General features: G+C 47.9%; 1 long non-coding RNA gene across 1 annotated transcript; it reads left to right on the forward strand.

Annotated features, from left to right (window-relative positions):
- The first annotated feature begins 6,072 nt into the window (after positions 1-6,072).
- On the forward strand, positions 6,073-13,291 carry LOC119709082. The gene is made up of 3 exons (XR_005259276.1): positions 6,073-6,268; positions 10,146-10,289; positions 12,286-13,291. It is a non-coding gene; the product is annotated as an uncharacterized LOC119709082 (long non-coding RNA).
- Positions 13,292-23,510: the final 10,219 nt, after the last annotated feature.

Below are 23,510 nucleotides of genomic sequence, written 5' to 3' on the forward strand. Positions count from 1 at the left end.
CACTCTTTGGGGAATTAGCTTTGAATGCGGATGAGATGTGGAAATTTGGAACTTTTGTATGGAACAGAAGTTGTCACATTTTTCAGATTCAGAACAGCCAAGAGTTTCATCCAGCCCATTTGTAATCCCTTCATTTAGATGGAATGAAACGTTTCGTCCTGATAAGGTCAAAGCATGAAAATATGAATATATTAAAATACCTGTCAAAATGAAGGTAATCAAAATGAGAACTGGAGCAAACACTGTTGAAATAATTCACTCGTTTTTCTCCCCCCCACTATAAATTTCAGTGCTGTGGACATATCCTTATGAAATGTTTTCATGGGAAAACTCTATTTTTCCAGTAGATAGCTACCCTGACCAACGTAATAAGATTTTGATCAGCTCTTGGAAAAATACAGGTTTTGGGAGAGCGATGCCTGAGGTTCCTCAGTGCTGCCATCAATCACATCCTGCCTCCAGGCTGGCTGGCAGAGGGAGCTCTGGCACTGCTGCTGTGACTGACCTCTGTCACTCAGAGGTCCCTGGTGACCCAAAGCTTGGGGTTTGTGAGGGGGCCACACAGAGGCTGCTTGAAATCAGTGAATTCCAAAATGGTTTGGGTTGGAAGAGATCTTAAAAATCATCCTGTTACACCCCTGCTGAGGGCACCTTCCACTGTCCCAGGCTGCTCCAAGCCCCATCCAGCCTGGCCTTGGGCACTGCCAGGGATCCAGGGGCAGCCACAGCTGCTCTGGGCACCCTGTGCCAGGGCCTCACCACCCTCGTTGCAAAATACTTCCTTCTATCTGATCCAAATTGACACTTTTTCAGTTCAAACCATCACCCCTTCTCCTACCACAACAGGCCCTGCTAAAAATTTCGTCCCCATCTTTTTTATAAGCCCCATTTACATCCTGGAAGGTGCTAGAAAGTCTCTCTGGAGCCTTCTCCAGGCTGAACAATCCCAGTTCTCTCAACCTTTCCTCACTGAAGAGCTGCTCCATCCCTCTGGTCATTTTTGTGGCCCCTTCTGGACTCACTCCAAATATCCCTCCTGTGCTGGGGATCCCAATTGTGCTCAGGGTTGGATCTCCCCACACCATAGAGATAATGGGATTTAATCCACAATTCTCTGGCATCTCCACAAAGATCTTCTGGGTTCATCAGGCATTATCTCTGAGGCTGCACCTGCTGTCCTGTCCCCTGTAGGGCAGTCGTTCAAGAGGAGGCAATGCAATTGCGCATGCACACCTGAAAATTCATCCAGGCTGTAATAGTCTGCTATAAAATACAGTATTTTAATTGTGGCTCTCTCCTCCTCATTCCATGGCAATCAATTCTTCTCCATCGAGGCTGTCTCTTCTCCTCTTCTGTCTCCACTTTGTCCCTCTTGGTCTGAATCCAAACTCAAGGCATTTCCTAGCAAAACACGAACACTCTGTTCCCTTCCAGGGCTGCTCCCTGGCTGCCCTTTCCCAGGCACCAGCAGCATTTCCAGCGTGGAGGGGGATCTATAAAACATGACTCCTAAAGAGAAAGAGCTGGCATTTGACTCCTGAAGGGAAAGAGATGGTGGAGAGCTGAGAAAAAGATGGATGCCCCCCTCCCCGAAATATAAAGAAATATGTGCAGAAAATGAAAGAGATTTAAAGCAGCTATCAATCGGTCGCTGTTCCAGCTTTAAGAGCTGTTGAAACAACATAATAAAAGGCAATAAACAAGAGATTTATGGCCAACCTGCTGGAAATTGCTCTCTGCAACTCTGGTGTGGGGTGAGCACAGCGTGCCAGGCTGGGGGAATTGTGCCCCTAATTTGGGGCCCTGCACGTGCCACAGCTCTTCCCTCCATTTCCCTCTCCCTCTCCATCCCCTCCCCTGTCCCTCTGAGCCCTGTATTTATGGCTTTGGCATTTGGTGTGTTAAAGACTCGGTTTTGTTCAGTTTGAGCAGTAAACCCAAGACGATTTGTTGCGATCGATGGCAGCAGGCTGGAATTTCAAGGGCCAGGTATTTTACCATGGGGGCCGGACCCTCGAGCTAAATCTTGAAGGCAGGGAAGGTGAACACACACAGTACTGCCTAGGGCAGCGTCGGGAAAGGCTTGTAAACTGCTGGCACATATTTAAATTCCGGGAAAATCACCAGAGGGGGGTGAATAAATCTACAAAAACCTAAACCTAAGTGAGAAGAAAGTGAGCGGCTGAACATGGAGATTTCTAATGCCTTCTTCAAGGCTGAAGCTGTCCTTTTAAAGAAAATACAACTTTCACTCCTGCCCCAACCCACAGAGGGCTCAAACTGCAGACATTTGCAGAAAATTGTGGAGAGGCAGGATCTGGGCTGTGCAGTTTAAGGACCATGGACATGGCACAACTACAACTCTGAAAGTCTGGGGAGACAACACAGCTGGAAAATGGGATGGAGACTGGACATTCACCTTCAAAACCCACTTGCAGGGAAAAGTGGTTCCACATCTCCCAGCCCTGGGTGTTGCTCTGCTCCTTTCCAAGCCACAAAGCCTTCCCTTGTAAATGTTTTTTCTCTCCTTCCTCCTCAGCCAGAGTTTTCCCTCCCGCCTGTCACTCCAGCTTTCCGGCCAGGAGTTCCAGGATTTTGTTTCACAAAGCACAGTCCCTGAGCGCTGACATGAGGAGCTCTGGCATATCTGATGCTGTTTGTTCTTTGGGAGGGAGGTGGAGGGAGAGTGAGCAGGCTGAGAGGGGCAAATCAATCCATTTGCTGGAAGGAGGGATGCAGAATGGCACCGTGCCGTAATCCAGAGGAGCCAGGGAGGGCTGGGGAGACAGATCTGGGACGGAGAGAGGAGGGGCTGCCCTAATCCTCTGCCCCTCCGAAATCCCCAGCATGGAACAAAGCCCTTGTTAGCAAATAAGGACGGGGGAGTGGTAGCAATAAGCTAAATAAATGCCCTTAAATTCAGCTGTAATGAAAACCTGGGAGCCAGCACTGGAGTCTTTTCATAAACGCTGGGGAACAAGATTGTTCTAATTATAAAAGCCCAATCAGGGGGACCAGCAGGCATGAAACTATGGATTAATTCAGCTGCTTGAATGCCAGTGTGTGGCAGAGAGGCAGCAACAACCTCCTCCTTCCCTCCCTTCCTCCCTCCCTTCTTTCCCCTCTCCCTCTCTCCCTGCCTCCCTCCCCTCCCCTGGAAGAGTTTGAAGGCTCTTTATTTGGCTTTGCTCTGGAAAGGTCTCCTGACAACAAAGAGGGAAAGGGCACAAAAACCAAGAGAAGAAATGGCTTTGGTCCCAAGGCTTTCCCCCATGTGCTCAGAAACCTCCTCTTGGTGTTTCAGACTGTGGGGATGTGCAGGAGTTTGTCTGTCCTCTGTTTTCTCCCATGTCTGTCCATCTCAGAAGGATCATGGACTATTCTCATCCATTCCCATCCCTTTTGCCCCCTTCTCTCTCAAATTAGTTCCTGTCTCCATAAATGCAGAGAAAAAAAAAGAAAGAAAAAGGGAAGCTAAATTTTTGAGGGCTGCAGGTTTGAGACTGTCAGGGAAGGATTTGGACTCCTTGAAAGGAAGAAAACAACAATTTCCTTTCATTTCAAATTCAAGGGTCATGTGCTCCCAAAGCTGTGTCTCCACTGGAAAATATTTAAGATCGATTAAATCATAACCCAGGGTTTCTCTCAAACATTTGCAGTTTCAGGGTTGGCCTTCTAAAACTTCTCCTTAAGACCCCAAAGGTTATAAAGTTCCTGCTTCACAAGAGCCACAGAGAAATGGCTCGGTGTGGGTGATCAGGAACTGCAGGAAAACCCCCCTTTTCTCCCCTAATCACACGACTATGAAAAGATCTTCAGAGCTGGAAATGATCTCAGAAAAGATGTTTTGGAAATTTGGGTGGGAGGCTATTCCACACCTGTGGATGCTTGGAGAAAGCCTTGGTGATGGTTGAGGTAAAGAATCCTCAAACACAGGAGATTCCCACCCCGGGTCATTATTTCTACTTCCTCCTCTGCTGCTGCTCTGGGCATTTCCCTCATTTCAATTTTTCACCACATATACAACAAATAAAAATAAACCAAACCCTTACTCCCGTCCCAGCCATTTCTCCTGCTCCACCTGCAGCAGCCCAGTTTTGAGGCAAGAAGCACAGAATTAATGGGAATTCTGTAGATTTACAAACAAGCACTCGGAGAGGAGACTCTGCCTATTTATCTCCTAATACAGTGGTTTAAAAAAAGTCCTTCTTTAATTGCATTTGGGATCTATTCTAACGATTTGCCCAGGAGAGTATTAAGATGTCAAGGCTTTTTCATTAGTAATATATCCCCAAACAAAATCTTTGTTAAGATAGGTTAAGGCAGTAAATAGACCATTAATTTACAGAACATAATTAGTACCTTGCAGTTATTCATGGAAATAGTTGGATTTCTTTTGTTGTTATTCAATGGCAAGATTTAAAACAAATACAGCAGCATCAGGTCAAAAAACAGAGGCAAAAAGCATCAAAGGTATTGATTAAAGTTTCAACAATAACCTTAACTCTGCAGCAGTACCCAAAACAACATCATTTACACCACCCAAATACATTCTCCCAGTGGTAAATAATGAACACAGAAAACAGCAGCAGGTTTTGAGCAAATATCAATACAGAGCTGTAAAATAACTCATTTTAAGGGCTAGGGACTATAGCCCACATCTAAAATTGGAAACATTATTGAGGCTCTTCTTTTCATAATAGATTGTTGGTAATATTAGTAGGTCCAATGAAAATATCTTATTTGTTATTATTTATTTAATTTGCTCTATTATCTTTGCAACTGTGGCATCATTTTGATTTGAGAAACTGAAATAATTTATTTTGTGGGGTCCTCTACAGTTTCAGAATTTAAAACAAATAGATTTTTTTTCTAAAATTGCTCTTAATTGCAGATTATTAAAGTGAAGAAATTTTCAGTTGACTTCAGACTGACTGAAAAACCAATTTTATGAAGATTTTGATATCTTCTTATTAACAAATTTGATTTTACATGATCCAGAAATCAAGTCTAAGCCAATGTTAATGTTTTATGTGTATTACTGCCACTTGCAAAGCAGAATGGAATTTTCGGGGGTCAGGAGCTGTTCTCACAGGACAGTGAGGCCATAAACCATGGCCAGTGCTCAACAGGTGAAATATCCAAGTATGTTAGACAGCAGTTAGTGCAGCACTTAGAAATAATCATGAATTATCCAACTGAAAAAAATGAAAGTTTTTATGTGCTGGACCAAGTAGTTCAAAGTTCAGCTGCATTATGAGATGGAGGAACTATTGCTTCCCAAACTAGACCTCTTGGCAGCAGCAGAAACCAAAACAGAACAAATAAAATTTCACTGAAAACAAACAAACAAACAAATAAATAAACAAATTTGAATTCCTTAAATTATTTTCCATTACTTGATTGTTACTCCTTATAATGCTGAGGTGACATTTCTTACAGATGGGTAGAAAATGGTGTTTCCTGTATGGGAATTTTGCCAATACTCTTTTAAATATAAAAATTAGAACTTGTTTTCAAATTAAAAAAAAAAAAATCTGCCAGAAGAATTCCTAGAAAAAAACGGTCTTGCAGAACGAAATAGTCAAAGATATTTTTAATTAATATTAATAAGAGGGATATTATTAATACCTAATTAATAACAGTTATAATAATTATTATTATTATATAAAATAATAATAATAGGGATTATTTATTAATTTATTTATTTGCTGGAATTGGTCTTCTAATGGCATTTAAAAGGGGTCCAAACTTAATTTTCTCTCCTTACAGCTAGGAACTGCCCATTTCTGAAGGAGAGACCAAAGCAAATCACTGGGATTGGGGAAACTGAGGCACTGAGCGGTTTGGGGTTAAAAGCTGCAGGGAGAGGCAGCAGTGTCACAGCTGGGCATTCCCAGGCCAGCTCCCTGGTGGCATCAGGGGTGACATTTCCCAGTGACATCCTTTCAGTGCCGGGGACCTGCTCGGAGAGCCCCTGGCAGTGTTGGGGATGCGGGGACCCAAATCCCGGCGGGGACCCAAATCCCGGCAGTGCCCCGCGTTTGTTACCTGCGGTGACAGCGGGACAGATTCCCGCTGGGACAGGGCACAGCCTGACCCTGCAGATGGCGACGGCTCCGTCTCGCAGAGCTCTGCTGCAGGCTGGAGAATTTTAATAAGGACGGGAAAAAAAAAAATAGCAGGAGACAGGGAGAAAGGGAGACGTCGCAAGGAACCCGACCTTATTTCCTCGGAGTGTGTGACTAAATCACACAGCTAAAAATAGGTAAGTGATTTGCTTTGATGCTGGAGGATTTTGCTGATACCACTTTTGTTACACGTATAAGTATAGAGATTTAATATAACATTTCCCTTACTGCGGTGCCTTCTATTAAGACAGTGCTGAAGTCTCCAGAGCTGCTGGCTCTGCCTGCTCTTTTAAGCTGTGAGCTACAGCAGAAACTTCTTGCCTCTGAAACTAATATGCTGCTGGCCTCTGGGAAAGTGCAGAAATTTCTGCCAGGAGGGATATTTAGTGTCAAGCTTTGTCCACTCCTGCTTCTCTGAGACAGCCACTCCAGCCCCAGCGGGAGCTCCCCTGCTTATTTGTTATGAGTGACTTCTTTGGAAAGTTTTGGTCCCAATCTCCCCAGCCTCTATATTGGGGAGAATAAAAATCCACCTCTGGAGGGTCTCCAGCAAATTGGCCAGGTGGGGCCACGGGGGTGACTGTGAGGGGTAGGGGTGAGACCTTGAGCTCACACGGCTGATGGAGAGGACCCCGGAGACTGCGGGGGAGCACAGAGGTCAGTCCTGGGGTCAGCATTGTTTCGCAGAGCAGGAGGATGGCACAGAGAGCACCTCTGAGGATGCAGGAGACGAGAAACTGAGGAGTGTTTGATGGACTGCACGGTTGTGGCACCATTCTGGGGGAACAGGCCGGCAGGAATCCCAGAAATTAAACAGGAGAGGAAGAAACCTTTCCCTAGGGAGGAATCACCCCAGGCAGAGCACACGCAGAGAAGGACATGAGGGTCCTTCTGGGCACCAGGCTGACCATGAGCAACCTGTGTGCCCCTGTGGCAAAGCCAGACAACCTGGGAGCCTGGGGCAAAGTGGGCAGAGGGAGGGTCCTGCTGCTCCCCCCAGCTCTCCCCATACCACAGCTTTTCTCTTTTTGTGTCTGAGCCGAGTGTCGGCTCTGCTCAGCCTCTGAGGCTTGAAGGGTACAAATGGAGAGAATTATTCAACACTAAACAATTATTCTGTTGCATAAAGCTCTCAGTATTTGTTGCTGAGGAGCCTGTGCTGAATGCAAACCTCCAGACAGAACTGTCAGGGACTGGGGAAAAGAGATGGGGCTTCGTGTGCATTCAGAGCAGAGCAGAGCATCTCACCAGGGCCCACCTTTTTCCTTTTTACTTCTCTCATTGCTTTTCCTCATTTCCCTCTGCTTTTCCTCTTTGGTAAACTCTGCTTGCACACAAAGGTGCCAGACCCTCCACCTTCTGCATGGACTCTGAGGCTGAGCTGTAGGTGGGGAAACTGAGGAAATGACCACACTCTGAGGATTCCCAAGGCTCCAGGCACTCTTTTCTACTCCTGGCCATCTGGGAAAATCCAAGAGGATGCTGCTGCTCTCCCACATCTCTAATTCCATGCCTCAGGGAGGGAGTGACCGTGCTCGGATGAGCCGTGCTCCTCGCAGAGGGCTCTGTAAATAAAGGCTCCAGCTGGGGGATGCCAGGAGCTGGCACAGCAGGGACTGCCACTCTGTCAACATAACCCCGCTCCTGACAGGCCCTGCTTTGTTGAAACAATTCCTTGCCATGGACTGAGTTTATCTCTAAGTGCCTGGATTTACACCGGAGATGCAAACAGCCTGGTAAATCTGCCACCGAGGCACGGGGGTGGCATTTATCTGAGTGTCCCCGTGTGCAGCTGGGGATTCTCTGCGCTGCTCAGCCTGGACGTGACTCTCTGCCCGTGCAGCAGGCAGCTCTGTGGCTCAGGGGGACTCTTAGCAGCCATAAAATGTGCAATTAACCCCCCCTTCCTACTCCAAACTGTCTCATCAGGCTCCCGGGCCGGGCGAAGGCTGCAGCTGGGAAGAGATAAGCATGCTGTGTTCAGCCTCCAGCTGCAAGGCAGCTACCCAGTGTTTAAAAATCAGAGCTCTTCCCTCCTCCCTGCACCCAGCCCTGCCCTCTGGCCACCATGTGCCCTCAGAAAAGCCACCTGCTGCATGCCCTCCCTGGCCATCACCTCTCTGTACCCATTCTGGGGGAACAGAGCCTCTTCTTACAGTCCTGGTGCTGAGCAGATACAAAAGCACTAAATTAATTTTCATAGAGCCTTTCGGTCAAGCAGCTCAAAGCCTTTTAGAGACTTTAATTGAGCTTTGGAGTTAATGAAGCCTCACTAACATGCCTACTGGATAAAGAAGTGTTTATGATCCTGTTTTGCTGAGGTTGAGCTGGAAGCTGGGGAGGTTGGTGTACGGGTTGGGTTAAGGTTGTTTTCCCCTTCAAAACTAATCATGAAGCATAGAAGGCTTGATGCATCAAAAGAAATACCTCCAGCGCATTGTTCTGGAGACAGTGGGATTTTTTTTCCCTCCTTGTTCCCTAAGGAAATTGCCAGCAAACTTCGGGATTGAAATCACTTTTTTCATGCAAACAAAGTCAACTCTCCTAACTCCCTTGACAGCAGCAGCCCCCAAGAGCAAAGGCCTTCTGTGTTCAGAGATCCCCGGCTCTCAGAGCTGTCCATGCCGCATCAAACAGGAGAACTAAATAACTTCCAGACACCATGCAGTGAAACAGTCCACACATTCCAGGTGTTTCCTTCTCCAGCTTGCCAGGGTGCCCAGGATTTCTGTGTGGACCTGAAGACCTGACCCTGCAAAGTGCCTCCCACTGATGGTGGTGAAAACCCTCACTCCCTGAGCATCCCCGTGTAATTCCTTGGTACCTGTGGTCAGGACTCTGTTGTGGCTGCCCATCAGCCCTGGCCTGATGCAAATTCTCTGTTTTGCTGCTCTCTGCCAGCCCTGGGGAGCACATCCTCCCTGCACAGCAGCACTCCTGCACCATGCTGACCTCAAACCACTTCAGCCAGTGCCTTTCAGAGGGACCCTTGGTGGCTGTGAAAGCTTGACCCAAACTTGCCCTGTCTGTGTGTTTCACTGTGGCCATGCAGCTGTGACCGGGCTGAGCAGCTCCCTGTGCCCTGCCTGGCTCCTGCCTCCAGCCTGGCCATCGCTGGGACTTAAAAAACAATTCCCCTTGACACCCTGCAGCCCTGCTGCCCACATCTGGGACTTTGTTAAAAACCAACTCCCTTTAGACCCTGCAGCCCTGCTGCCCACATCTGCTGTGCCCGGGGCAAAGGGGGCTCGGGCTGCCTGGCATTTCCCAAGTGGGAACCTGTCCTACGTAACAATGAAATGGATAAAGTGGGGAGCACACGTATCCTGCTTCCCTGCTTTTCCCTTGCCAGGCTCCCTGTGTCTCGTTTTCAGTGTGGGCACAAGCAGAGGACAGCCCTGGGGTGCTGTGGGCTGGGCCAAGCAGTGAAGTTCAGAGAAGTGTGCGAGCCACACTGGCCCAGAAAGCACACAGAAGTCACAGGGAAAGACACCTCCATGAAAGAAATCCTTGTTTTTCCCCGTGAAGGAAAACATCTGCATGGAGACCATTCCTCTGGCTCTCCTTGCAGGGCTCCTCAGCTCCACAGACAGGGCTTGGGTGACCCCACAAAGAGCAGTGGCATTGTCACTGTGCGGGGACACTGGGCTGGCAGAGAGACAGAGAGGGAGAGAGCACTGCACAAAGGGAGTTTTCCCACCTCAGGGAAGTCTCAATTCCCGTTGCCTTTTGGGACACACTGAATTAGGATCAGCCCTCCCTCCTGTCTCCATCTGCTCTTCCTGTGGTGGATTTCCTTGAGATCCTTCAGACTCATTGAAAAAAATTATATATATATATATATATATATATATATATATAGGTATGAATATATTTATATATATACACATATATATATACACACATGTACATGTGTATGTATATATGTGAGTATATATATATAGATACACACACAGATAGATAGATATTAAAATATGTATGTTTATATAAAATCGTGCTTTCTGGTTGTCCCAGGAGCGGGCTGGCTGCATCCCACCCCTACAGCTCCACAATCCCCTCCCGGCACTGCCTGAAATCGGGCAGTTTTGTCTTGGGCGTTTCCTGGCCGGACTTTGGTGGCCTTGGGAGCAGCGTTCCGGCGAGCCCCGTGCGCGGCAGGTGGCGTCGCAGCTCCACGGGAGACGGGCGGCCGCGGGTGGGCGGCGCGGGGATGCGGCTCAGGGATGCGGGGATGGGGCTCAGGGATGCTGGGAAGTGGGGACGGGGCTCAGGGATGTTGGGATGGAGCTCAGAGATGCGGGGACGGGGCTCAGGGATGCGGGGATGTGGTGATGCGGCTCAGGGATGCGGGCATGGGGATGCTGGGATGCGGTTCAGGGATGCGGGGATGCGGGGATGCTGGGATGCGGTTCAGGGATGCGGGGATGGGGCTCAGGGATGCAGGGATGGGGATGCGGGGATGCAGGGATGAGGTTCAGGGATGCTGGGATGCGGGGACGGGGCTCAGGGATGGGATGGGGCTCAGGGATGCGGGGATATGGTGATGCGGCTCAGGGATGTGGGAACGGGGCTGGGGAATGTGCAGAGGCGCTGGCGGGGCGGGGAGGAGGGGAAGGGGCTCGGTCTCTGCCAGCACCGGGAGTTTTTTGTGCTTGCCCGAGTTTGCCCCCGCGGCAGCGCTGGGGTTTGTCGGCCTCTCCCCTTTGTGGTTGTGGTGGTTGTTGGTGTGTGTGGGCTGTTCTTCCCAGACAAAGCTGTTTGGGGGTGTTTCAGCTGAATTGTGGAATCACGGGACAGTTTGGGTGGGAAGATGATTGAAGATGATCCTAACCCAACAGCCTTGTCATGGGCAAGGACACCTTCCACCAGACCAGGTTGCTCCAGCTGGTCTGAGCACTTCCAGAGATGCAGGGGCAGCCCCAGCTTCTCTGGGCACCCTGTGCCAGGGCCTGCCCACCCTCAGCATACAGAATTTCTCCGTAAGAGCCAATCTAACCCTGACCTCTGTCAATTTAAATCCATTCCCCCTTGTCCTAGCCCTACATTCCTTGGAAATCTGTCGGTACTCAGGAAAATCATCAGTCACGCCTTGAGCAAGCATCCCACTTCTAAAATATGGAAACCTCCTAAAAGGAGTGTGGAATTCTCTGTGAGTGTCACCCATCTCACACAGACACACAGCCCCACTCTCACTGTCTGTGTTTCCATCCTGACTCTGCAGGATTTGCAGGCAGAGAGCCTGGAACACCCAAACCATGCTGTGCTTTCATTTTTTTTTAATTTTTTAAATTTTTATTTATTTTTCTTCTGCTTTTAAACACAGTTCAATTTTCAACTTCAGAAAAGCTGTGGGGAGATTGCCAGAACCACTGCAGTAAGAATTGCACTAAAACTAAATATAGAAATGAAATTTTGGATGAAATACAGGCTTGGGTGCATTTTGGCAGAAGTCTCAGTGTTTTCCTCACAGTGCTGGCTCTGTGTGGAGTAGAATATTCCCAGGAATAGAAGTGGATGGCACTTGGGGCTGCTGTTTTGGAATGTGGAGGGAAAGTTTGCATCAGCATGAGAGGAGTTAGCAAGTAGAATAGAACTGAGCACAGATTTTATGTCCTGTGAAATTCCCAGGGTTTATTTAATTTCTAAGTTGAATAAAACTTTTTTTTTCCTTTCTTTTTTTTTTTTCCTTTTTTTTGTCTCTTTGTAAGAGCAGAATAACCTGGAGATAAATACTTGTATTTAGAACAATTAGCATCAGTGTTGAACTGTTTGGGCTTTTGGTAGCTGACAGCTCATTCTGACACTTCCATCTTGACATCTGATAAGGTGGCAAGAGTCCAAAAAAAGCCAAAATAAATGGCAAAAGTAGAACTCTATCAAAACAATAAAACAGAAGTGAAATTGTCTTGTTCCTGCAAGCCACTTTGCATTCATGGAAAAGCATCCACTGCCTGAAAATACCTTTGGTGGAGCAACTTTTGACCCAGCTCTGTTTAGATTTTCATTTGCCATGGCAAGAGCAGAGGCGTATGCAATTTTCAGGTCCAGGTGAATTGTAATTTATAATATTGCTTTTAAATGAAGCAATACATAAATATTTGTGTATAAATATGTGTGTATTTAGAGATTAATTTTTAATTTAATTTTTTTCCAGCTGCTGAATTATGATTTAACAGGTGTAATGTAATAATGGGGTATCCTGCAGTTATTCCATGGGTTCATTGCCTTCAGCCCTTCCCAAGGAGCAGGGCTTTGAGGAGGATGCTGCTGAAGGAGCTTTAAGGCACAAATGCTGCTGGGGAGAGATATGAAGGACCTTGGAAATCAACCAAATGAAGGCCTGTCTCCTGCAAATTTAATTTTATTAAGGAAGTTTCTCATGCTTGAGCACAGCAATAACCATTCCCTGCAAGTTGGAAGGCCCAGGGGAAGGTGGCTGCCTGTGGTGGGCTCCTCTCCTGCCTCCAGCTTTGTCACCCATCTCACTGTGTCCCTCCCATGACACCCCAAAATCAGAGAGACACACACACACATGGGGGTGTGCTGACAGAGTGAGATCCACGGGGGCTGTGAGTGAATTTGGGTGTGAGAAAGAGAATTTCTCTCCATGGTGCTGCTTGTGCAGCTCTTGCAGGGTGTGGCTGGGCACATCCCTGTCACCTGGAATGGGAGGACAGCGTTCCCTGTGGTGCAGGTTTCATCACACTGGGTTTGTGTTTATTTCTTGATTCACCTGTTGTAAACCCCAGGCCCTGGCTGGGTGTGTGGAGCTGCCTGTGAGGGAGCTCCAGCAAGTGTTGGTGATTGCAGGGGGTGTCCCCACAGACACCCCAAGCTGTGCAGGCAGGAGAGCTCCCTTGTTCACTAAATGCTCTGCTTTCCACCTTAAAGTGCTTCATAGGGAGCTGTTCCCTGGGGACCTCAGTGCCACCACCTGCAGCAACCCCCGGACTGCACAGGGACTTCCCAGGGAACTCCCTCCTCTCTCCTCATTCCCCTGCTCCCTCCCTCCCTTCTCCTGCTCACAGTCACTGTGACCCAGCTGAACTCACCTGGGCTTTGATAATGAGAAACCTGGAACCCAGCTCTCTGGCATTCACATTCCCTGAACATGATCCCTTCACCCGGGGTTTTTCTCCTGGGAAGCTGAAAGGCAGCGAGAGGCCTCAGAGAAAAGGAAAACAATTCTTATCTCATTTGCTTGTCCTGTGCTGTGCTCGTGTGCAATGTGTTTGGGGATTGTTTACCCACAGGTGATTGTTTCATTGCATTCTGCTGGGAGTTGTTTTCACTCTTGGGCCAATCAGGGCCAAGCTGTGTTGGGACTCTGGAGAGAGTCACGAGTTTCCATTATTAGCTTTTTAGCATTCTGTCTGTGTCCTTTCTGTATTCTTTAGTATAGTTTAGTATGGTATTCTTTAATATAATATATTATAATAAAGTAATAAATTATCCTTCTGGGAACATGGAGTCAGATGCATCATTCCTGCCTTCGTCGGTGGCCCTGCATTTACCATGCAGCACCTCACCCATTTCCTGAGCTCCTGGTCAGTCGGAAACTGAACTCCAACTAAAACGAAAGGATTCATTTTGTGGGGAGCTGGAAATGAGGAGGCAGAGTTGGGAGGGAGGAGGTGAAATCTGGGCTGAGAAGGGAGGTTGGGGTTTGCTGAGCTTCTGTGGCACGGAGGAGCCTTCCTGTGGTGACTCAGCCTGCTGATAACTTTTTGGCTTGCTTGCTTTGGTTTCATAGTGCTGTGCTTTTCCTAAACTCCTTCACAGCCAACAAGACCTGTGAAATTTGAGGTTTCTGCTGGTTTTAGGCTCCCTGTGAATTAATTGAGCACTTGTGAAATAAGCTACTGGCTTGTAAGTGTATTTTCAGCTCCACCAGGATGAGGAACACGGGGCCTGATTAGGAGGAATGGCTGAGAGAGGCTCAGTGTTTCTGTTGTGAAATGCAGACTCTGGGGTGCAAAGCTTGGGGGGACTCTGCCTGAATATTGGAATAGAATTCTCATATTTTTGGTCAAATTTCTGTTAAAGAAGAAAGAGAGTGAGAGCAGAACACCTGAGAAGCTCTGGAGGGAGATGTTCACCTGCAGCACCAGAGAACCTGCCTTGAATCCTTGGTCTTAATTAGAAGAAGAGGGGAAATGAATCTGCATCTTTCCCAACTCAGTTATTCCTCTTCATCCCAGCACATGGATCAGTAGCACGGACAACTATCCCTTAAGTGTTACAAGAAAATTAAAAAGGTCTCATTATATTCCACCATAGAAGCAAAAAAATAATGATATTATTATTAATATCATTACTTCATTCATCTCTCACAAGAGAAACAATTTACTTGCAACTATAGCCAAGGCTTGTTTGGCTGGAGGAGAATTGGGAATCTCAGGGTCATCCCAGCCTCTGCTCGTGGTGCTTTGCTGCTCCCCTGAGCCCCCCGTGGTCTCTGCTCAGTGCCAGGTCCTCGGTCTCAGCCTGAGCTGGAGCTGCTCACACATTCCCTTTGCTTCCCTGGGAGGTGGAAACAGCCCCTAACTGTCCTTGACCTACTCCAGAGAGGGGTTATAAAGCATAATTAATTTCACTTTCAGAAGAGCTTCGAGTTCCCAAGAAGAAAAACGCTGGAGAAGTGCAAATCATGATTAATCATCATTATTATTCCTATAAATTCCCACTTCAGCTTGGTTGGAAAACAGAGTATTTAGGAGGTGGAAAGGCTAGCGTGGCCTGGCTGTGCCCTTGGCCCATGGGGCTGCAGTGTGTGGAGTTACACCCGATTAACATCAGTGCAGGTGGGAAGAGAATCAGAGCCCACAGCCCCCTCTGCACTAATGCTTAGTGCTAAATTGCTGCCAGTCTCTCCCTGAAGCCTCCAGGAGACAGTTCAGTACTGGCTGTTCCTCTCTTTCTCCCTTGTGGAGGGGTTGGAAGGTTTAATTCAATCAGATTCCTAAATGGAAAATAACAGTGCCATGAAAAAAACCCGCCACGGATGTCTGTGAAAAGGATTTTGTCTTCGGTGAGTTTTGATCTGGATCCTGAAAGAGCAAGACAAAACCCTGTGATTGACATCCTTGTTCTGCAAAAGGTGCCTTGGAGGAAGCTTTCAGAGCCAGAGGTTTCCTTTGCTGGAGGGGGTGTGGAGAAAGTCCAACTTTCACAGCTTTTTGTTGGTTTTTGTTTTGGTTTTTTTTTCCCCTATTTGCAGTGTAGAGATATGAGATCTTCTGAAGTTTTATTTTTCTGGAGACAGCAGCTCACCTCAGCAGGAAAAACAAGGATTTACAAATCACTGCTGGTCTCCCTCCTGACCACTGATCCCCCTGGAATGATGCTCTTACCCCAGCGAGGCCTCTCCCCTGAGAGGTCCCAAAGTCCCAAACCCCTCTCAGCCCTTCTGAGCCTGAAAAATGATGGAAAGGAGGGTCCAAGGGATCCTCCTAAGGTTTGCCAGGAATCCATCCTGCCTGCCTCCTGGGATGCTCCTGCCAGCATCATCCTTGTGCAGATACTAGAGAGTTTTATTCTTATTCCCCTGCTAGGCTGAAATCAGGGTTTTTTTTGACTTTTGCTGTAAATCAGAGATGTTTTCTTTCTTTCTTTCAATGATACTTCCCTGCTGGGTGTGTGGCACTGGGCTTTGGCTGGCTGGGTGCTGGCTCAGCAGTGGTGCACTGTAAAAAACACCCTCATTTTTCACCTTTAGATGGGTTTGTTCAGCTCCATTCTCTGGGACATCCACAGAAATCCCACAGCCTTCCCTCTCCCTTGCCACCAAGCCCTGGGGGAGGGGGTAGAGATCTTTGCCAGAGCTCCCCCTGTCCATCCATCACCAGCAAAGTGCTGTGACAAACAGCCAGATTCACCCTGGTGCCAGCCAACCATAAATTGATTTCCTTGTTAATGCAGCTTCTCCCAGTTTGTGTTTTCCCTAAGGAGGAGCATCCAAATGCCAGCCTGTCCCCAGGGGTCCATCAGCCTCCTGGACTGAAGGCCATGATGAGATTAGAGGCCGTGCTGCTCACAAGTGCCTCATGTGCTCTCTCAGTCACTTGCACTTATTTTTTTATTATCTGGGTGGTTTTTTTCCCACTGATGTGTTTTTTCCCTTCCTCTCAATTGCTCTGTCCCTCAGTTCTCAGTGAAACAAATGTGATCTGACACACACACGCATGGTGTCACCTCCCCTGCCCCTGTTTGTCACTTCTCCCCTGGTTCTCCCCCACACTGCCCAGCCAGACAGCACTGGGGGGACAGGGATGGCTCCACTCAGGTCATGCTCCCCAAGGAAAATCTCTGACCTTTCCCTGGTGAACCCTTTCTGTATGAATGGAAAGAGCTGCTTGAAATGGAGTCAATATTCAAATGTGTGGTCGCTGGGAGGAGGGCAGGTTTGTGGCTGGGTGGAGAGGCAGGGAGAGCCACAGAACCACAGAATGGTTTGGGTTGGAAGGGACCTTAAAGATTATTCTGTTCCATCCCCCTGCCATGGCAGGGACACCTCCCATTGTCCCAGGCTGCTCCCAGCCCTGTCCAGCCTGGCCTTGGGCACTGCCAGGGATCCAGGGGCAGCCCCAGCTGCTCTGGACACCCTGTGCCAGGGGCTGCCCACCCTCACAGGGGAGAATTCCTTCCCAATCTCCCATCCATCCCTGCCCTCTGTCCTTTTGAGGCCATTCCCTGTGTCCTGTCACTCCAGGCCCACGTAAAAGAGGAGAAGAGGACATCCCACCCAGCTGGACACAGCCTGTGGAGCTTGAGCACTGGAAGGAGAATTTCTGGAGGGAGAGGTATGGCCATGGTAAAATAAACCAGATTGAAACACCTACAAGGCAGGGAAGGAAGCCTCAGTGCTGGGCAGACACCTCCTTTGGATGCAGAGAGGTTTGGGGTCAGAGCCAGGGGTGCAGGGTGCTCAGGGAGCAGTGACAGCCCTGTCCAGCTTGGCAGCAGGGGACAGAAATGCTCTGGTGGCCAGAAGGACCCAGCCTCGAGGAATAAAACTCCTTATACTGCTCCCTAAAAACCTGAACCAACAGAACTGCTCAGGCTCCTGCCATCCAAGGATGAGGAAGAGAGTTTGCTTCCCATCGCACTTCACTTTTGGGTTTGATTTCCAGCTCCTTTTTATTAACCTGTGGTCACCTGCTGTATCAGTGAGCTGTGTGTGATTAATGGCCCTGGAAATGTTCTTGGGTTTGAAAGGCTGCTTGTTTGGGATTTGCACTGAGTGTAGGTAGCTGTATTTTATTTTATTTTATTTTATTTTATTTTATTTTATTTTATTTTATTTTATTTTATTTTATTTTATTTTATTTTATTTTATTTTGCATCTTGGCAGCCAGTTCAGACCAAATCTGCCTCAGTTTGGAAAGGCTGGAGGTGGAGGGGAGTGACAAGGATCAGGATTCCTGGACTGAGGGAAAGAGCTTGCAACTATCTGTACCTCAATCTTTGCAATGTTTGCTTTTGTTAAACTTCAAAGCCACCTTGGATATGTCTGTGGGACTGACTCACTGAGCAAATAGCAAACCCAGACCCTTTGGAGAAATTTTCTTTCTGGGAACACACAGACTCCCCAGAACACGTGACTCAGAGGGGCAATAGCAGAAAGTGGCTAAAAAGTTATTAAACTTCTCCTGAAGTAGAAACAGGAAAACTTTCATTCTCTAAGAATTTATTTTCATGACTTTTTAATAAAATTTTTGACCTTCCAGGATGAAGTTTCTTTTCTCCCTAGAATTCTAAAAATAACTTGACATTTTTCATGGAAGAAAATGTCTTCCATCCAGATTTCATTTGGTCTTATACCCGCAAAGAGCACTCATACCACTAATTCTTTGCATTTCTAGCCATGAAATTCACCCATGAAATGAGGGAATTATGAAATTAACTGTCTTGAGAACTCAGCTTGACTTGGCTCAGTCTAATAAGATGGTAGGCACCTATAGATATTTATATTTTAAAACTATCTGTGTGCTGCAGCTGGGCTCAAACTTGGAGAAACCTTATGTTGCATCTCTGACTTCTCTAACTCCTCCCTGAGCAGCAGTTCTGATGAAAGGGGAAATGTATTGCACAAAGTCCCTTTTCTAACCCCAGATCCCTGGCTTGGAAATGCAGCAGGAGGCTGCTTCCACCAGCCCTCCCCACTGACAGTGCTCTCAAGGTGTTGGTGTCTGGCCCCTGGGCAATGCTGGCAGTTCCAGCCCCTCGCCATGAAATATCCACTGGAGCTGCAGTTGCTGCTGCCCTGGGATTTCTGGGCTGGTTTTCAGGGTCTGCCAGTGATGTGCATCCTCCTGGACCAGCCTTTGTTCCTCTTGCTGCTCCCTGCCTGTATGAGCTGCAATCCCCCTGGACAGATGTGATCTCTGCCCAACACCTGGAAAAAAAGTGGCTTTTAATTCCTAATTTTACCCCACCAGGACACCTTTTTTTCCCTTTTTTCTGCATCTCCAAAAACCCTGACCCCACTCGAGTGCCCCACTCCATCCTGCCCTCCTTAAACACAGCCTGTGCCTCGGGTCCCCCCCTGCCCAATCCCTTCCTAGGTCTGACAACTCTAAAGACAAAATATATGAAGAGAGGACATTAAAATGACCTTGGCAATGGGGGTCTTGCAAGTTCATTGGTGATTTTAGCTCTCACCATGGCCTCAGGAGCATCATCTGCCTTTCTTCCAGCTTCTAACTGGGTATGGAATCATAATGGCCTGCACTGGGGTTTGGAGGGAGGAGGAAGAGGAAAACAGATGCTACAACTAAGCTGGGATTTCCCTGAGTAAATAAATTATAAAATTACATTAAAGCACCATTTGAGTTGCATATAAAAGCCAGAAAATGAATGTCTCCTCCATAATTGCTGCAAAGGGCCCCAAACAGCCATTTCTATTTGCAGTTTCATATTTCAATAAACTTTTTTATTTCTATTTGAGTGAATGTTCCTGTTCATGAGTATTCTGAGGGATTCAGAGCACTGCCCAAAACTAATGCCAGTTTTCAGTGGGGTGAAGCCACATTCCCCCTCAGTCTGTGCTGACATTTCCCCCCTCCATGCCCATGGAAAAGCAGTGAGAGGACTATGATAAACATCTCCAGAGAGAATTGCTTTAACTCAGACACAAAATCAACTTTCTGAGAGGTTTTAAGAAAACAAGTGAGCAAGCAAACAAATTCCCTTTTGCCTTTGCAGACACCCCCTTTTTGCCCTTTCTTTTCTCAGCTCACTACTTCTGTGGTTGTCCTAATTGGATCTGCAGGACTCCCCATGTTCCCTCAGAGCCCAGTGCTGCTGCAGACTTATGAAAACTCCTACCTTAGGGTACAACTCGAGTTGTACTTTTCTCCCTCTTTTCTAGTAGAAATCATGTCATTTGTGGATGGAGCCTTTCCTTCGGTGTTTAAATTGAACCCAGCTTGTGCAACATGCTTAACTAAATTAGGGAATGGAGGAAATCACTTGCTCACCTTGTCCTTAAAGCTCAAAGCCAGGAAATGAGAAGGCTACACTGCTTCTTCTTTTTTTTTTTTTTTTTTTTTTTCCTTATCCAGGGCTGAAATAAGAACTTGTTCCTTCAGATTTTTTCAGAGGGAAAGAGTTTGGTCTAGCAAGAAATCAGCTCAGTCGGGGGTATGAAAGAGACCCAGTTTAGGTTCCTGCTGTGAATCATGCAATGGATATCACCTGGCTTCCCTTATCCTGAAAGGTTTCTGGTCCTTCTGAGTTTTGAGCAGCAATTCCCCTTTGAGAACATTTACTCTTGAACCTGACACACATCAGCAGAGAAATTTCAGTTTAATACATCTCTCAATAAATAGAATTAATTACAGGCTGACCTATTTGATGATTGAGGCTGTGCTGTGAAATGTCGGGCCCAGGAACTTCACTTTTCCTTCAGACTTGTTACACAGGCACCACCAAATGTACTTCACCTGCAAGAATTTCCCTCTCCCCAAGCAAGGATCTCCTTCCCTCTATTCAAGGACCTCCCCCCATGCAAGAATTTCCCTCTCCCCATGCAAGGATCTCCTTCTCTCCATTCAAGGACCTCTCCCCATGCAAGGATCTTCTTCTCCCCATGCAAGGATTTCCTTCCCTCCGTTCAAGAACCTCCCCTATGCAAGAATTTCCCTCTCCCCATGCAAGGATCTCCTTCTCTCCATTCAAAGACCTCTCCCCATGCAAGGGCCTTTCCCCATGCAATGATCTCCCTCTCCCCCCGCAAGGATCTCCTTCTCTCCATTCAAGGGCCTCTTCCCATGCAAGAATTTCCCTCTCCCATGCCTTTGCCCTTTCTTTTCTCAGCTCACTGCTTCTGTGGTTGTCCTGGTTGGATCTATAGGACTCCCCATGTTCCCTCAGAGCCCCAGTGCTGCCACAGACTTATGAAAACTATTTTGCTGGATTGCCCTGTCCATGGGAGGCACTTAAGCAGTGAGAGGATAAATTTGGGATTCAATTCCCGTCAGGCATGCCAGTGTCAGCCTGGTGTTGCTGTGGAGCAGCTCTGGATTGCTCAAACCCCTTCTCAGGGCTTTGCCCAGCTTTCCTTGTCAATTAGGGTGATGCAGTGCACTTTGCAGAGACTGTCCATGGAGTCCCCGTAACCTGATTGCTTCAGGCAATATTCCCTCTGCTGCTTTGGATGGAGGGTTGTTTTTTCTTTTTGGTGCATGATTAAGACCTGCTTTTTGGGAATCTGGAGTGCTGCTGGCTCAGGACACCGGGATGGGAAAATGCTGCTCTGTATTTTTTTATTTTTGAAGAGACATCACACAAGTGCCTGGTTGTGTCTCCTGCTTTGCTCCGAGCTGGCTGAGGGGAGGCTGAGGCTCTGTGCCTGCTGCCAGGGAGTGCGGGGTGCAGGGGAGTGGGGGCTGCTGGAGCGAGCTGGGTCCATATGTCCGTAGGCATCCCGGAGACTGGTGCAATATGGAGCAGCTCAGGCTTTGATGAATGTTGTCATTAGTGTTCGTGGCACTTACGGGCTCCCATTTATCCTGAGCTACAGTGATTTATGTCCAGAGCACATATCCAGGCACAAAGTACTTTAAAAACTTGTTGTGGGGGGAGCTCTCTAAGAGCTTTAGCCTCTTCCCCTCCTCTCCTTCCCCACAAATTGATCCTGATTGAAAAGATGCCAGGGTGCCACTGTGACTTCCATCCTCCCCATGGCTGTTCTCTCTGCCCCTCTGCCTGCAGCTCCTACATTGAGAAGACCCCTTATCCCTTAAAACTTGAGTTTTTAAAGTTCCTGAGGTTTCTCCTTCTCCTCACCCAGCCTAGAGTGCATTTCCAGAGCTGCCTGCTCGTGCCAGGGTGGTGATGCAGGGATTGCACCTGGCTGGGGTGGGAATGAGCTTGGAAACCTCACTGACACAGCGTGACAGTGGAAAATGCAGGAGGGGAAAAGAGCTGGAGGACAGGTTTGATTGTTTGGTAAAAACCCCTAGATTTCTGTCCTTCCTAGTCCCAATTAACTTTCAGTTGGGCAAAAGGAAGACTCAAAGCCAAGAATTGCATTATGATACCAGGAAAAGTTGCCTTCCCTACTTTTGTTAGATATGAATAACTTTTTAAAGAGTCAAAATGACAAATGCCAGGCATTCAAACCCAAAGTTTTTATTGAACCCAAGTGAGGTTTTTTCCCCCCTCTTTCTGTTCCATTTTAAGAAAAATAGACCATTTTTGTCCTGATTTGGATGGGGAAGCTGATCTCAATCTTTTACAGAATGGGAACTCAGCTTTCTGATGAGCTGTGCCTGAGTATGGACTCCCCAGTCAGCAGTTTAATGCCATTCTATTCATTTACACCCGTGTAAATCAGGAGTAATTGTCCTGAATCAATGTCACCGTGATTGACCAGATTTTCAGAAGAGCTGAGCTCCCAGCTAAGCCCCTGCCATACGTGGCCAGATGTATTTATTTATTTCATTTAAAGAGCTCCGTGGATACCTATCCCCTCAGAAATTGGGCACCGAGTGACAATATTGAATGCTGATTGCAGCTTGTCAGAAAATGAGGGAGGGGAGGAAAAGCAATATTTGCAAAATGCTTTGAAAAAGAGTTGGGTTTTTGGTTTTTTTTTCCCTTTCTTTTCCTTTTCAAAGAGCGTTGTGTTTTTCTCGGTTAACTTCCATCCTCCTCCCCCTTCCAAGGTTTTGTGCACATTTCCTGCTTTCTATTCCTGCGTATCTCTCCCTGTCTCTGCCTGGGAGATGCATCACAGCGCAAAATGTGCATGAGACACCCCACGGAGTGAGGGGCTGCCAAAAAATCTCCCCAAAGGTGATGTACTCCCCAAACCTCAGCCAGGGTAACAGCTGTCCTCTTTGGGTGTGAGCCTTCCTCTGCAGCCAAAGGTTCAAGCAAGTCGCAAGTCTTGGGGCACATTTTAAAGATTTTGAGGTTTTTTTTCTCAAGGGTAGCCCTGTGCCAGAGGTGAAGGTCGGGGATGGACTTGGAAAGGACAGGGTCCATTTGAGTGACCTTTAAACAATTGTCTAATGTAAGGTGTCCCTACCCTCGGCAGGGGGTTGGACTGGATCATCTTGAAGGTCCCAACCCAAGCCATGGTAGCACTCTGTGGTTCTGTGTGCTTTGCCCAGATGTGCCGCGGCTGGATTCCACTCTGCAGCTCTGCCATCATCCCCAAACGCTGCCCTTTGAAGCCTTTTCCAGCCACAGCAGGAAGATGAGTGCAGTGGGGCAGCCACCAAAGGGACATGTGGGGCACTCTGGGTGGGGCTCCTCTGGCTCTGCCTGAAGCCAGAACCCACCAATTTGTCCTCCTGCACGCACGTTAATCTTTGAGGTGGCCTTGCTGCCACCTCCCTTACCCGTGGTGTGGCATTCCCAAGCATCTTGTGTGCACAGAAGGGCTGCTTGCTGCCCTGAGGCTCTGCCCTGGATGAGGAGGTCCTTGATTGCCTCTCCTCTGCCCTCCCTGCAGTTTCCCTGCTCTCCCTCTGGCTCTGGCTGGTGGATGGATGGAGAACACCTCGGGGATCCAGGGTGTGTGGGTGAGGGCAGGGGCAGAGGGCCTGGGGGAAGGAGGATGCTCTGTGTGTGCTGAACCACTTGTTCTCATTTGGATCCACGCAGAATGTGAAAGGCAAGCAGAAACCCAATCAGTGACCTCTGAACCAGCCTGTGTTCTCTCGGGAACACGCTGCCATCTGCCAGCTCCTCTGCCACCCCACGGCCCCCACCCTCTGCCCGGCTCAATCCAACAGCTGCTGGAGCTGGTGTCTGGGCTGGAGACACCACACAGGGGCCAAGATTTAATAAAATAAAGCCTAATCACCTCCCACCCCCCAAAACATCCCCCAGCCCATGGCTGTCTGCAGCCCCCTCTCTTCCCCT

The sequence above is a fragment of the Motacilla alba genome, chromosome 17, assembly GCF_015832195.1.
Source record: "Motacilla alba alba isolate MOTALB_02 chromosome 17, Motacilla_alba_V1.0_pri, whole genome shotgun sequence".
Classification (NCBI taxonomy): domain Eukaryota; kingdom Metazoa; phylum Chordata; class Aves; order Passeriformes; family Motacillidae; genus Motacilla; species Motacilla alba.